The 14,648-nt window shown below is 40.6% G+C and overlaps 1 protein-coding gene and 1 non-coding gene across 2 annotated transcripts in view; both read right to left on the minus strand.

The window, feature by feature from the left end:
• PolA1 (DNA polymerase alpha catalytic subunit) overlaps nt 1–14,648 on the minus strand; it is a 662,965-nt gene that overhangs the window by 258,975 nt on the left and 389,342 nt on the right. The window lies entirely within an intron of this gene.
• On the minus strand, nt 164–282 carry LOC150091137 (5S ribosomal RNA). The gene has a single exon (XR_016547740.1). It is a non-coding gene; the product is annotated as a 5S ribosomal RNA (ribosomal RNA).

Below are 14,648 nucleotides of genomic sequence, written 5' to 3' on the forward strand. Positions count from 1 at the left end.
CAATCTCTCCTGTTAACAAGTACAGTCCAGGCTGAAAAAAATTCTACCCCTTGAGCCTTGCACAATCTTTCCAGGGCCGAATTGATCGACAAGGCTCTCATCATATACTCCCTCCTATCGTGTCTGGGCAGAATTGCAGACACTTTCAAGTTCAACCCTAAAAAGCCAACTACACCCGGTATTCCCAGGTGGTCACCCTCCCAAGTACTGACCGGGCCTAACGCTGCTTAACTTCGGTGTTCGGACGAGAACCGGTGTATTCAGCCTAGTATGATAGTTGGCTAAATAACTGCCTAAATTGAGGCAGTAGTTTGGGATGACTCAGCAGCGATGGCAGAAATATCAGATCACTTCTTAATAACTGCATTAAGGTCAAGTTTCATACACTGAGCAAAAGATAAGGTACCCACGAATAAACCACATCACTTATAAAGGTTCAAAATCAGACCAATGATTAGAATGTGGTAAATTCGGAAATTTATGAATACGACTAATCTGATTTTTAAACCAAATTATTCACCACAGCTCAGCATCCTACCAGAGAAAATCCTATTTCCTGTGTTTGACAAATATGCAAATTCATAAATTTTGGTCCTTGAGGTTGTCACAGAAATTCTCTCAGATATACCAGATTAGCTGTACTTGCCACCTGGAAGTTAAAACGCTGATAGAACTGATATTCGGGAGATATTTAAGTCAAGTGGACCCAATTTCGGCGAAGTCCAGATGGTCTGTGACAGCCAAATCCTCTGTTGCACCTTTACGATGGTGGGACTGTTAGTAATCCTGGGTGTAACCTTCATGCACAAGTACATGGTGGGTGACCACCCAGGTGTGAACCAACGTAAGCAGGGGTCGAGGTGTGGCGCCCACACCACATGGAGGAACGCCGCCCCTCTATGTTACCAGGCAGTACTAGGTGGTAGATGACTCTCATCAACCGGTGAAATACCACCACTTTGCTTATTGGAGGCTTGAAGTGGTGGAACCCATGTTTAGTCTCTAGAGCTAAGTGCCGGTCAACCCTTCCCCATCTCTTCCATCATGCAGTATGACTGATGACTTTTGAGGTTATGATGAATGTCGTGGTGAGATCCAATATTCCTTACATTTCGAGGGTACAGCTCTAAAACGGTGTTCGCAGGCCGGCCACTAGTTAGACTGAACCTATTGGTAACTCTCTAGGAAGCTTCCGGATCAGCTAGTGTATAATCTTGCTACCTCTACTCTGCCAGATAGTGACTGGAGGGAGTCCGAGTAGTGTGTACGCGGGGGCATTGTCGAGGTCAAGTTATGTCAAGGATCTGGGTATATTCTTACCATGTGTACGACATATCCAAAAATTTCATTACTTCATACAGGATGTCCTCCCCACTTTTTCTTACAAATTGAATATACCATGAATTGTCAAAATTATAGCGTAAGCTTATCTGCAAAAAGAACTAAACCTCCCAAACACTTCCTAGTTCATTTCACAAATATAAGTGGTCTCCATTCTAATCTTAACTATGTCCATTTCCACTTGCAGTCTGCCAAACCCCATGTACTTTTTCTGACAGAATCTCAGTTATCGGTTGATTCAACTACTGCTCATCTCAGTTGCCCAAATTATTCGCTCTATGATTCCTTTCGCCTCAAAGGTGGTACTTGTGCATATGTTCATTTTGATATTCCATGTCAGAGACACTGTAATTTGGAATCTCCTTGGGCTTAAAATCTCTCTACCTCCTTCTGTCAAATTCATCTGTTGTCTCTACCGTTCTCTCAACTCCACGAATCACTTGGAGCTCTTTGACTTCCTCTCTTTGCAACTTGACTTTCTCCAGTCCAACTTTCCTACCAGTGAGGTAATTTTTCTTGGTGATTTTAATGTTCACAACTCCAGCTGGCTCTCCATTTTCCAGTCACACCGACCCAGCTGGTCGAGATGCTGAAGCTTTTGCAATTACTAATGACCTTACGCAGATTTTTCATTTACCTACAAGAATAACACACAATCCTAACCATACAGCTAACATGCTTGATCTTTTTCTCACAAACAACCTTTCTAAGTACATGTTCGAAGTGAGTGGTCATTTAGGCGCCTCAGATCACAACTTGGTGATTGTCTCTTCTCCAATGGAGTCTTTATCCCATGGCTATTCCAAACCTCGTATTGTTTGGCATTACAAGAATGAAAAATGGGATGACTTGCAAGACTTCTTTTCTTCTTTTCCTTGGTCAGATTACTATTTCAAAACTTCTGATGTCAATGTTTGCTCAGATCGTGTCAGTGAAATTATTCTTGTAGGAATGGAATCCTTTATTCCGCACTCCACTTCAAAATCTCGTCCTTTATCTAAAGCTTGGTTTTCCAATAAATGTGCCAAGGCTGTTCACAAGAGAGGAACGTTGCATATCATAATTGGCTTGTTTCCAATTCTTCAGTTTCATTTTCTGCCTACACCAAAGCTCGCAACAATTTAAAGTAGTTACTAATCAGTGCAAACTCTATTTTGAACAGGCTCAGAGTAGAAAACTTGCTTCTTATCGTAATGGTAGCCGAGCATTCTGGTCTCTTTCCAAAGCTACTGGCTGCAACTTTTGCCCAACTCTGCTCCCACCTCTGTCAAAACTAGATGGTTCTGTTGTCACTTCAGCCAAGGATAAAACTGACGTGCTAGCATCCTATTTTTCTTCCAACTCACTTATTAATGATCTTGGTAAAACACCTCCCACCATTCCTAGCACGCTCCATTCAATGCCTCCTCTGGTCTTCCATCAAAAGGATGTCAGAAGGTTTGGTTTTTTTTTTTTTTTTTTTTAAGAGCATTAGCAACTAAGGCCATATTGCTCTGGGAATATGCGGTGGTCATTCCCTTGACCTTTCCACATCCTCCATATTTGGTGATATCAAAAGGATTTTGACGAATCTTGATGCTAAGAAAGCTCCAAGTCCTGATGGTATTTCTCCAATTGTTCTCAAAATCTGTGCTCCTGAACTTACTCCTGTTCTTCGCTGCCTTTTTCATGTTCTTATTCCAAAGGTGTTTTTCCTTCTGCCTGGAAATTTGCTCATATCCAGCCAGTTCCTAAAAAAGCGTAACAAATCCCTCCCATCCAATTATCGTCCCATTGCAATTACTTCTACTCTTTCTAAAGTAATGGAGAAATCAATTAACCACCAACTCTTAAAACTATCTAGAAACCTTCTGCCAGTATTGTTGTGAGGTTTTTTGGCACAAGGGCCTCCTGGGCCATATTGTGCCTTTTCATTATTAACTTACAACTGAGTCATTAATATAATGGTTATCAGAGGTGATTATATATATTTATGCTTTCCAAGTATCTAAACAGTGCTTAAAAATTTGCATTACTGCCAAGTATGTGGGGTAAACTTAAACGTTTATGCAAATTATATAGTGAATAAAAGCTGGATTGCCGGTTACATGAGTATCTGTGTTTTGTTGTTTGGTTTTTAGGAGCATTAGCAACTAAGGCCATATTGCTCCGGGAATATGCGGTGTTCATTCCCTGACCTTTCCGCATCCTCCGTATTTGGTGGTGACGGGCTCGAACCCGTCTAATCAAGAAGCGTGTGCTACGCACTGCTGCTCCTTCCCACCTGGCTACGGAGGCGCCTACATGAGTATTTATTGCATTCTATTAGAATATATTTGATTGTTAGCTGAGTCTGACAGAAGGGACAATGACGTGGGTTTTCTCCCATAAGCTAGAATAAACGAGTTGTATAAGAGTGACCAATACGGAGTCTTGCCAAAATTACTACTTCTCTTCTGCTTTTCCTGAAACTAGAAGCCCACAACTGAGGTTCTTTTTTAAGCTGAAATAATTTATTATCCGTTTGTGTTTGCCACAGATCAGTCCGTTGGAGTCTACATGCTGTTTTAACAATGGATTTATAATCAAGTGTATGGGACTTTCAGATGGTAGAATGATTCACTGTTAGGATGCTTAGCAGCACGATCTGCACTTTCATTACCTGGGATGCCGACATGCCCAGGGATCCAGCAGAAGGTGACCAACTGGTTGGATGTTTAATATTGGTATAAATGAGACTATCTGTTTCAGAACGGGACTTAAGGAGTTGTTGTATATAAGAGCTTGCTTGAATTGCTGCTGGTTATATTGTCAAGAGCTAGTTTTATTGCATACAATTCTGCAATATAGATACTGCATTCTTTAGGAAGAGACACCACTGTTGAAAAAGTAGAAGAAATTGCTGCAGCACCCACAGCTTCATCTGTTTTGGAGCCATCTGTATAAATATGAAATTTCTCTGCGTTTTCTAAGGCGTGGGCTTCATGCAGCTGCTGGAAGTTGTTGTTTGGCAGGAAGCCATTTCTCCATCTCAGAATTCAGAAAGAAATTATCACAGAGAGCTGAGTATTGAATCCAGGGATGCTCAGGAGGAGCAACATCTTCAAGGATATGCTGGAGGTTAATATTCCAACTAAGCATCAGTTCTTGCAATCTAATACCCACAGGGCGGTTTTCATTAGATTTATTATGGTATAGCATTACATACTGAGCGTCAAACTGGTATTCCCAACAAGGATGAGATGGAATACTTTTAATTTTTGCAGAATAGCTACATAGTTAGGATTTTTGTCTCGGGTGCAATGGGAATTCATTTGCCTCAATATACAGGATGTGGACTGGAGACGTTCTGAAAGCTCCTGTGACTATCCTTAGGGTCCTATGTTGAACAGTATTCAGATGCAACAAGGAACTGTTTCTTGCGGAGTAATAGACAGGTTACCCATAATCTAAGCGAGACCGGATTAAAGTTTTATAAAGATGTGAAGGTGAGTGTCTATCAGCACCCCAAGAGTTAGAGGAGACAGCTCTTTTAAGATGTTTATTTTCTTTAGACAGGCCATTCTAAGATAGGCTATGTGACTGGAAAAATTAAGTTTACTGTCTAGATATAAACGAAAATTGTTGGTAAGAGGAATCAGATTGTTCTTTAAATATATTTCAGGATCTGGATGTAATTTTTGTATTTTACAGAAATGAATTGCAGCAGATTTATTTTTTGCTAATGAATACCCATTCCGTTGCAACCACAATTATATTCTGGCTATGGATAGCATTAGTAGAGGCATTTGATGCAAGAAATCAAGCTTATGCAGCATCAGCCAAAAAAAAAAAAAAAAAACACTTCCACTTCACCCCTCTGTTCGTTCAAAATACCTGTCCAGCTGAGCCTTAAACTTATTTAGGCTATCAACCTCCACCACAAGGGATGGAAGTCTGTTCCACCAACCAACCACCCGCTGGCTAAAGGCAAATTTCCGCACGTCTATCCTACATCTGTCTTTCCTCAATTTGAATTTATGCCCGCTCAGGTGATTTTTCTGAGCAGAGGAAGAATCCCATCAGCATTGAGCATGCTTAAACCATTCAAGGCTTTATACACCTCTATCAGATCACCTCGCTGGTGCCTAGTCTCCAGACACTGTAATTTGCAAAACTTAAGCCTTTCTTCGTAAGAGCACCCCTTTGTTCCATTCACTAATCTTGTTGCCCTTCTCTGTACTCGTTCCAGCAGCCCTACATCCTTCTTGAAATGAGGCCTCCAGACCTGTATACAGTACTCTAGGTGAGGCCTGACCATCGCCTTATACAATGGAATAATCACCTCCTTATCCCTGCTGGAAAAATTCCTGTATATCATTGACAATACTCCATGAGCTACTCTCGCAGCCTGTCTGCACTGCTCAGAGAACTTCATATCTGCCTGCACAACCACCCCAAAGTCCCTTTCATTCTCTACCACTGTCAGTGTTGTACCACAGAGTTGATACGTTGCTCTGGGGTTGCTGTTTCCCATGTGTAGTACTTTACATTTGTCAATGTTAAACTTCATTTGCCACCTCTCAGCCCATCTGCTCAACCTTTCCAGATCCTGTTGCAGCAGCATAGTGTCAGTAGTGTCCTTGACAACCCTGCCAACCTTTGTATCGTCGGCAAACTTGGACATTAAGCCCGATATACCATCATCAATATCATTTATAAATACAGAAAACAATAATGGACCCAACACTGAGCCCTGAGGGACTCCACTAATAACATCAGTCCACGATGAGCAGTGTCCATTGATTACCACTCTCTGTCTTCTCCCCCTCAACCACCCCTTTATCCATAGCAGCAATTTGCCTCCAATGTCACACTGCTCCAATTTGTGTAGCAGTCTTCCATGTGCAACAGTATCAAAAGCCTTTCTAAGATCCAAGTATATAATATCAAAGTTATTCCCTGCATCCAGTTCTTTTGTGACTGCATCATAGTATCCAATCAAGTTGGTCAGGCAAGACTTCCCCTTAACAAAACCGTGCTGTGTCTGAGCTATAACTGAAGTCTTGTCTAAATGATCCTGCAGTGCTTCTTTAACCAGTGCCTCCATTAATTTTTCTGGAACAGAAGTTAAGCTCACAGGTCTATAATTACTTGTGTCAGCCTTTGATCCTCCTTTGTGAATTGGGGTCACATTTGCACATTTCCAGTCTATGGGTACCTCCCCTGAGTCCAAGGAAGCTCTCATAATTATGGCTAAGGGTTTGCTTACTTCCTTTGCTGCCTCCTTTAATATAACTGGATAGATCCCATCCACCCCGGGTGCCTTTCTTGTGTTTATCTTCAACAGTTTCTCCTCCACTTTACTCCCAGTTATTTCAAGATTCTGTAGCTTACTGCTAGAGTTGAATACACCTCTGGCATTCCCCTCGCTGAATAACTCCTCATGTGTGAATGTTGATGCAAAATATTCATTTAGTTTGTTAGCTACCTGAGCAGGATCATCAACACTTGACCCATCAATATCAAGTGGACCAATCTGATTCATCCCCTTCCTTCTAGAGTTTACATAAGTAAAGAACTCTTTGCTGTTTTTCTTTGCATCCCTTGCCAAGGATTTCTCGTAATCTGCCTTCGCCCGCCTAACCTCCTTTGTAACTTGGTTGCATATCAACTTGTATCTATCATAGGCTTCTGTGTCATGTGTTAATTTGTATGTATCCCATGCATTTTTCTTCTCTGCCATATGCCTCATTAGTTCATCTGACATCCATTTTGGCCTAAACCTTGAACAATATTTCTTAGTTGGTATGTAAAGCCTAGTAGCTTCCAAGATAAGTTCTTTGAATGCTTCCCATTTTGAATTTGCTGTTGGTAACATCATCAGTTGGTCCCACTGTATAGAATTTAAATACTGTCTCAGTCCATCGTAGTCACCTTTACGGAAGCAATAATCCTTCCCTTTACCCCTAATGGTAGTTACCTCTTTGAGTAAATCCCACTTCAGCACACTGTGATCACTGCCACCTAGTGGTTCATTTATCTGCAGATTCTTAATGCATGAAGAATCACTGCTGATAATCAAATCAAGAGTATTACTCCCTCTAGTTGCCTCCCGAACATGCTGATGTAGAAAACAATCATCCAATAAATCCACAAAAGCCTTGCTAGTGTGTGAGTAACCAGCCCCCAAATTCCAGTCAATATCTGGGAAATTAAAATCTCCCATTATAAGACACCCTGATTTACTGGCCCACTCTATTTCCCTGTACAGTTCCTTATTATACTCATCAGAGTCATTAGGCCTATAGCACACTCCTACTCTCAATTTTGATCTCCCAATGTTTATGTCACACCAAACTGACTCCACACTGCACTGTCCAGCGATGTCGACTGGCTTCACTTCCTTGGTTTTTATGTGTTTCTTAACTAATAGCATAACCCCTCCTCCCCTCCCGTCCATCCTTTCTGTAAACGTTGTACTCCCCAAATGGCAGTTCCGCATCCCTTATATCTGTGTGACACCACGTCTCTGATATCCCAACATCTGCCTTCGATGTTTTGAGCAATACCTCAAATTCATCAAATTTATTTACTAAACTCCTAGCATTGGTGTACACGCAAGTATACCTGCACCTGTTTCTATTCTTAGCTACCCTAACACAACCCATGTGTTTACTTGTACCGCAATGGCTCCCAGCAGTCTCTGAAATACCATGCATCTTGTTTTTCAGGCTTCTGCTCATTCTAATAGAAGCAGTGCAAGAATCTCTTTCACCTCTGCCAGTGGCTACTGTCAATCTATTGGTCTTTGTCTCCCCCCAAGCTAGCAGTTTTCCGACCCACCTAACACTGCCTCGATAGCATCAGCAAATATTCTTGCACCCTTTCTATTTAAGTGTATCCCATCCCTGTAGAAGCAATCTCTCCTGTTAACAAGTACAGTCCAGGCTGAAAAAAATTCTACCCCTTGAGCCTTGCACAATCTTTCCAGGGCCGAATTGATCGACAAGGCTCTCATCATATACTCCCTCCTATCGTGTCTGGGCAGAACTGCAGACACTTTCAAATTCAACCCTAATTCTCGGCTTTTGTTCAACAGTGACCTGTACTTGTTAAGTAATTCTGCCGGTCTCCTACTCTTAATATTATTAGTGCCAACGTGTACAACTATATCACCTTTTGTGCCCTTAAAAGATGATATTCGCTCTACAACGTCATCAACCTTTGCCCCTGGCAGACATACCCTGGTCCTGTTCCACCTATCTTTTTTACAAAGCATGTTCCCCGTTTCCCTGACAATAGAGTCACCAACAACTACTAGTTCCTTCGGGACCAGCGCATTTTGCCTTGGGGGTTGTCTCTGTGTCACGCGATGCCCAAGTGCAAGCTCTGGCGTTGATGTGGGCAGCTGAGAGCTTGATGGGCCCCTCAATTTAGTTTCTTCGAGGGCATCCACCCTGTCCTTCAAGCTCTCATATAGGCCCATAAGAACGCCGAGTTGTTGCCTGATATCGATACACTCCTTGCATTGCGCACACACAAAGACATCCCCTTGGCAGTATCATGTCCCGTACCTGATTGCTCTGCAAACATCAAGCAAACAGTGCATTTTATAAGGCTGTGAGTCAGAGGACAACTGCCCCCCTCAGTTCTGCTCTGAGCCACAGCACTTCCATTAGCTTGAGCCTTTTGCTTTGCTGCTCTGGTCTGAGTCATGATTCTATTAATTTATTAATTAATTATGTTATGTTATTAATTATATTACGTTTGTAATCTAAGTCGTTATATGTATTTATTTAAACGTACAATTTAACTGCTAACGAAGTTCAACTAACGCTATCTAGTACGGTATATAACCTACGGTATATCTAGTACGGTATCACAATGGCGGGAAAGTTACTAACGGTAGCGGTAGTTACGAACATGTGGAAACCCTTACCGATACTTTTACAAGGCCGAGTAAAGAATAAATACACCAAATTAATCAAAAAATCACAAAATAATGTTATACTACTAAATTTAAATCAAAAGTTTTAGAAAAACAATAATTTCAAATCAATAAATAAGAAAAATCCACTTAGCGGAACATGACCGTCACTAGTAGCCTTGTCAGCAGACTCTCGATAGTTAAAGTTGTCTTTCAATGGCATTCAAGTTTGTGATAATGAGGTCATCGGTGAATATGTATGATTCAACTGTTTTTGGTATGTCTTGTGTCATATTTGTAATTCTTATTGTGAATAGTGTTGCACTCAGGATGGAGCCTTGCGGCACACCTCCTCTTGTTCAAATGATTTGGATACACTGTTCCTATATCTGACCTGAAACGTTCTGTAGTGTAGGAAGTTTTGTATAAATTGGGATAGCTGTCCCCTCAATCCAAAAGAACAAAGGTCCTGGAGGATACCATATCGCCAAGTGGTATCAAAGGCTTTCTCAATATCCAGATTGATCATAACTAGATGTTGTCTCCTGATGAAAGCATTTCGGATATTTGCTTCTGCTTTAATCATCACATCTAAGGTTGAGTGGTTTTTCCGAAATCCATACTGGTTTCGGTTTAGCAGATTGTTTGTTTCCAGAAACCACATTAGCCGCCTGTGAACCATTTTTTCTAAGACTTCGCCCAACAGCTAGTCAGCGATATTGTATTTATTCTGTAATTATTCTGTAATTATGATCCTTACCTGGCTTCGGAAAAGCCAGTACAATTGAGTGACGCCATGAGTGCAGATACGTTTTTCTAAAAATATTCAGTTGTAGAATTCCAGTAGGGAACTTATTTGCTTTGTTATTTAAATTTTTTAACATTATATAGCATACTCCATCCGGACCGGCAGCAGTACTTGATGTTTTATTGAGAGACTCCGAAAGTTCCTTTAGTGTGAATGGCTGATTGTACGGGTGAGATGCCTTAATTTTTTGGAAGGTTTGGCTGTATGTGGATACTGCTGATATACTGGCGAATGACTCAGCTAATGCATTTGCTATTTCTGTTGGAGCGGACAATTCCTGCCCTTTCCAGTATGGAGAGGGAATACTAGGAAATACTATTTCCAGTATTTTCCAGTATTGAGGCTGGAGACTGCACAAATTTACCATTGAGTACTTTTATTTCCTTCCAGATGAGTCTGTTGTCCATGTCCTTGTTTATGGTGGAAGCAAAGCTTATCCAGGCGTCTTTCTTTGCTTTTCTTCTTATTTGACGGAATTTGGCCTTGAGTCTTTTAAAGTTAATAAAATTAGCAGTTGTAGGGAATTTGCGAACCAAATTCCAAGCTCGATTTTTTGACTGTTTAGCATGTGAGAATTCCTGATTCCACAGTAATTGATCTCTCTGCATTTCCCAAGCAAAGATTTAGGTATTGCAAAATTTGCAGCTTGTAATATCTGGTTTGTTATATGATCGGTGACACTATCTATGGGCTAGGATTCGACTATCTCATCATCAAACTGGATTGGGGAGGAATATTCATGCCAGTTTGCCTTACGGACTTTCCAAGTGGATCACTGCAATGGAGACAAGTTTACTTGTGTTTGAATATTGCAAGGAATTGGCAGATGATCACTGTTTAGCGGGTTATTGAGAACTGACCACTCCTTATTGGCATATATGGAGGGAGAACAGATTGAAAGGTCTGCCAGTATTCCATCAGTTTTGATCCACTGGTGATATTCTGGCTTATGTTACCCATTTATGGACAAATTCAATGGAAAAGTTTGGTGAAATACAACTAACGCTATCAAGCAGTTGCTCTTGACATCTCAAAGGCTTCCTCGATCGTGTTTGGCATAAAGGTCTTCTAAACAAGCTTCCATCTTATGGTTTGCCAACTGTTTTTTTGTAATTGGTTATCCAGTTTTCTCTCTGATCACTCACTGAGGGTGATGGTAGATGGCTCCCTGTCTTCAACTTCTCCACTAATGCTGGTGTCCCCTAAGGTTCAGTTCTTTCCCCAACACTTTTCCTCTTGTATATTAATGACCTTCTTCCATTGACTGGAAATCCTATCCATAGTTTTGCCGAATGATGGCACACTGCATTCCACTTTCTATTTTGAGAAACCCTGCCCTGCTCAATCAGCTTCAACTTCTATTATCTACTATCCACTACCAATTTTTCAAATGCCAAACTCCAGGTAATTCTCCAGTGGGGCAAAGACAAGTTAGTTTATTTCAACCCCTTCTAAAACTCAGTCTTTTCTTATATCTCGCAAAAAGATTCTTCTTCAGCTCTTATGCTTATCTTTGGTGACACTCCAATTTCTAGGCAAGTTGATATATCTCTTTTGGGGATTGTTTGTTTGTTTGTTTTGTTGGTTTTTAGGAGCATTAGCAACTAAGGCCATATTGCTCTGGGATATGCGGTGGTCATTCCTTGACCTTTCCACATCCTCCGTATTTGGTGGTGACGGGCTCGAACCCCAGTCTAATCAAGAAGCGTGTGCTGCGCACTGCTGCTCCTTCCCACCTGGCTACGGAGGCGCCTTTTTGGGATTACCCTGACTTCTAATCTCTCTTGGCACAAGCACATTACAAATATTGCTTCCTTAGCATCTAAAAAACTTTCTTTTCTCTTTTGCTCTCAGCATTACTTTTCTTCCAAGCAACTGTTCATTTTGTACAAATCGCAAATCCGCCCTACCATGGAATATTGTTTCCACATCTGGGGCAGTGCCCCCAAAACCTCTCTCAGGCTTCTAGATTCCATTCAGAAGAGGGCAGTTAGATTAATTAATGACTCCTCTCTAACAGAGTTTCTCCACTTGCTGTCTCATAGACGTACTGTTTCTGCTGCATGCCTTTTCTACAGCTACTTCCATGGGCGCTGTTCTTCTGAATTGGCTTCTATAATTCCTGCTCGCTCTCTCTCTCTCTCTCTCTCTCTCTCTCTCTTTCTCTCTCTCTCTCTCTCTCTCTCTCTCTCAAAACAGTCTGAACACGTGCTGCCACCAGCCAACATCCATTTACTGTCCAACTTCAAACTCACAGAACCAACTTTTCATCTTCCTCGTTTATTCATTCAACTGCTGTTTTCTGGAACAATCTTATGTATTTCCTGAAAATTACAGTCTACAGAAGTTCAAGTCTAATGTCAACAAATATCTTCTTTCGTCTTCTCAACCTCCAACTAAAGCATGGTACTAAGTACTATAGGTTCTAATACCTCTTGTGTTTGGGGTTTTCATAAACAAAACAAAACAAAAAAAAAAACTGCTACGAGGACCAGTACAAAAGTAAAGCCTCCTAAATTTTTGCTTTTAAATGTGTTGCCTAGATTGAGCATTTTGCATATCACTGAGTGGTCACTAGTTTCACCATACTGAGTGGCATTATGATCAGTCTCATGAGTGCAGCACATGGATGTTCACAATGATCGATGTTACACATATATGTATCAAGCAAAGAATGGTGACTGAATTTCTTACCAAGAAAGAAGTGATACCTATCGAAATCCATATGCGACTCAAAAATGTTTATTGTGATAATACTGTAGATGTGAATACAGTTAGACATTGGGTAAGACGCTTGAAGAGTGGGGAAAGTGACATTATTGACAAGCCATGAAGCGGCCGGCCAGTAACATCCGACAACAAGAGCCGGATCAATGCACTGATCAAAGAAGACCACCACATCACAACATGTGAATTGTGTAATGCAGGTATAGGGAAACCTGCTGTGATAACCATCATAAAGGAACTAGGCTACAAGGTTTGCACCTGGTGGGTCCCAAAAATGCTGATACATGAGCACAAAGAAGCCCAGAAAGTCATCTGTACAGAACTTCTCCAGCTCTCTCCAGCAGTGCCAGACAGGAAAATGTGAATAATTTTCATGTAGAGGTTTTTCTTTCACACATAGTCACAGGAAATGAAATATGGGTCCACCATTATGACCCTGAAATGAAAAACAGTAGATTGTGTGGCACCATCAAAATTTACCGTGCAATCAGTTCAAAAGACAGCCTCCTGTCGGTGAAGTCATGGCAATAGTGTTTTTGGACAAAGATGGTGTCTTTCTTGTGGGATTCTTGGAATGTTGCACCAAAATCAAATCAGATTGATATGTGGAAATGTTGAAAAAGATGAAAGCCTGTATCCATAGAATTCGACCAGACAAAAGCCTTAGTGAGGCTCTTCTCCATGACAATGCACAACCCCACAACAGAGGCCATTGCAAAACTGGGGTGCACTGTTCTTCCTCACCCCTCTCATTCACAGACAGAATCTTGCACTATCCAACTATCACCTCTTCAGCCATCTGACGGATGTGCACCATGAAACCCATTTTGCAAATGATGACCAGCTGAAGCACAGTGTTTGCGAAGCTCTCTGGAGCAAGAGTAAGGTTTTTACAGAATTTGAACAGCGTCTAACTCACGGATGGCAGAAATGCATAGAAAATGACTTTGTGGAAAAATAAGTGTGTTTATTAATGAATGAGGATTAAATAATGTAAAAGGCATAGTTGTAGGAATTAAATTTTCTGAGGAAAAAAAAATAGAAGACATTATTTTCGTACTGCTCCTCGTATTTTATGGGCTGACAAGAAGCATGAGCCTCAAAAAAATGGACATATTGCTAATGGAAGTACGGTAATCCCTTGATTAATGCGCTAATTTTTTTTGATACCAAAAATCAATGCGCAGTACAAAAATTTGATTAATGCGGTAGCTATAATGTGAGTCCATATTTTGAGTGTTATATTTAGTCACCACTTTAATTTTTGTGTCCATTAATTTTTCAAGCGTTAATTTAGTCACCACTTTAATTTCATATAATCGAAATCTGAAAGAAAATATTTTCTTTGTAAGCCATGGGTTTTCTTATGTATGTATAATTTTCTGCTAAATTAATATAGCAGGCACCACACAACTGTATCAACAGCTAACAGTACATGTACATATTTTTTTTTTTGTTATTTCTTAAAGTTTAGCTAATACATAATTTGCCCTCAGCTAAGAGAAAAAGAAATAGAAGTGAAAAGTGATCGTGTAAAAAAAATAAAAAAAAAAGTCGAAAAGTTATTTCCTTAGAAGAAAAGCTAGAAATAAAAAAGCATTAACACGGTGACAGTAGAGTAAAAAAATAAGACGGGACCATGGGATGGGTGAATCGTCAATACAAGCAATTTTGAACAAAGCAGATGAGTACAAAGAAAAAGCTAAGGTTGCGCCAAGTTCCGAATGTATGCAAACAACTTGAAATAGAAGCCTTACAATGACCGAAATGGAGCAACTGTTGTCTATTTGGATTGAAGATTATAACCAAAAACAGCTTCAGCTAAGTACCGATATTATTAAATCAAAAACATTAAGTCTCTTCTCATCTTTCAAAGAAAATGCC

Source organism: Mastigoproctus giganteus, chromosome 1, assembly GCF_048544385.1.
Source record: "Mastigoproctus giganteus isolate SK-2022 chromosome 1, ASM4854438v1, whole genome shotgun sequence".
NCBI lineage: Eukaryota > Metazoa > Arthropoda > Arachnida > Uropygi > Thelyphonidae > Mastigoproctus > Mastigoproctus giganteus.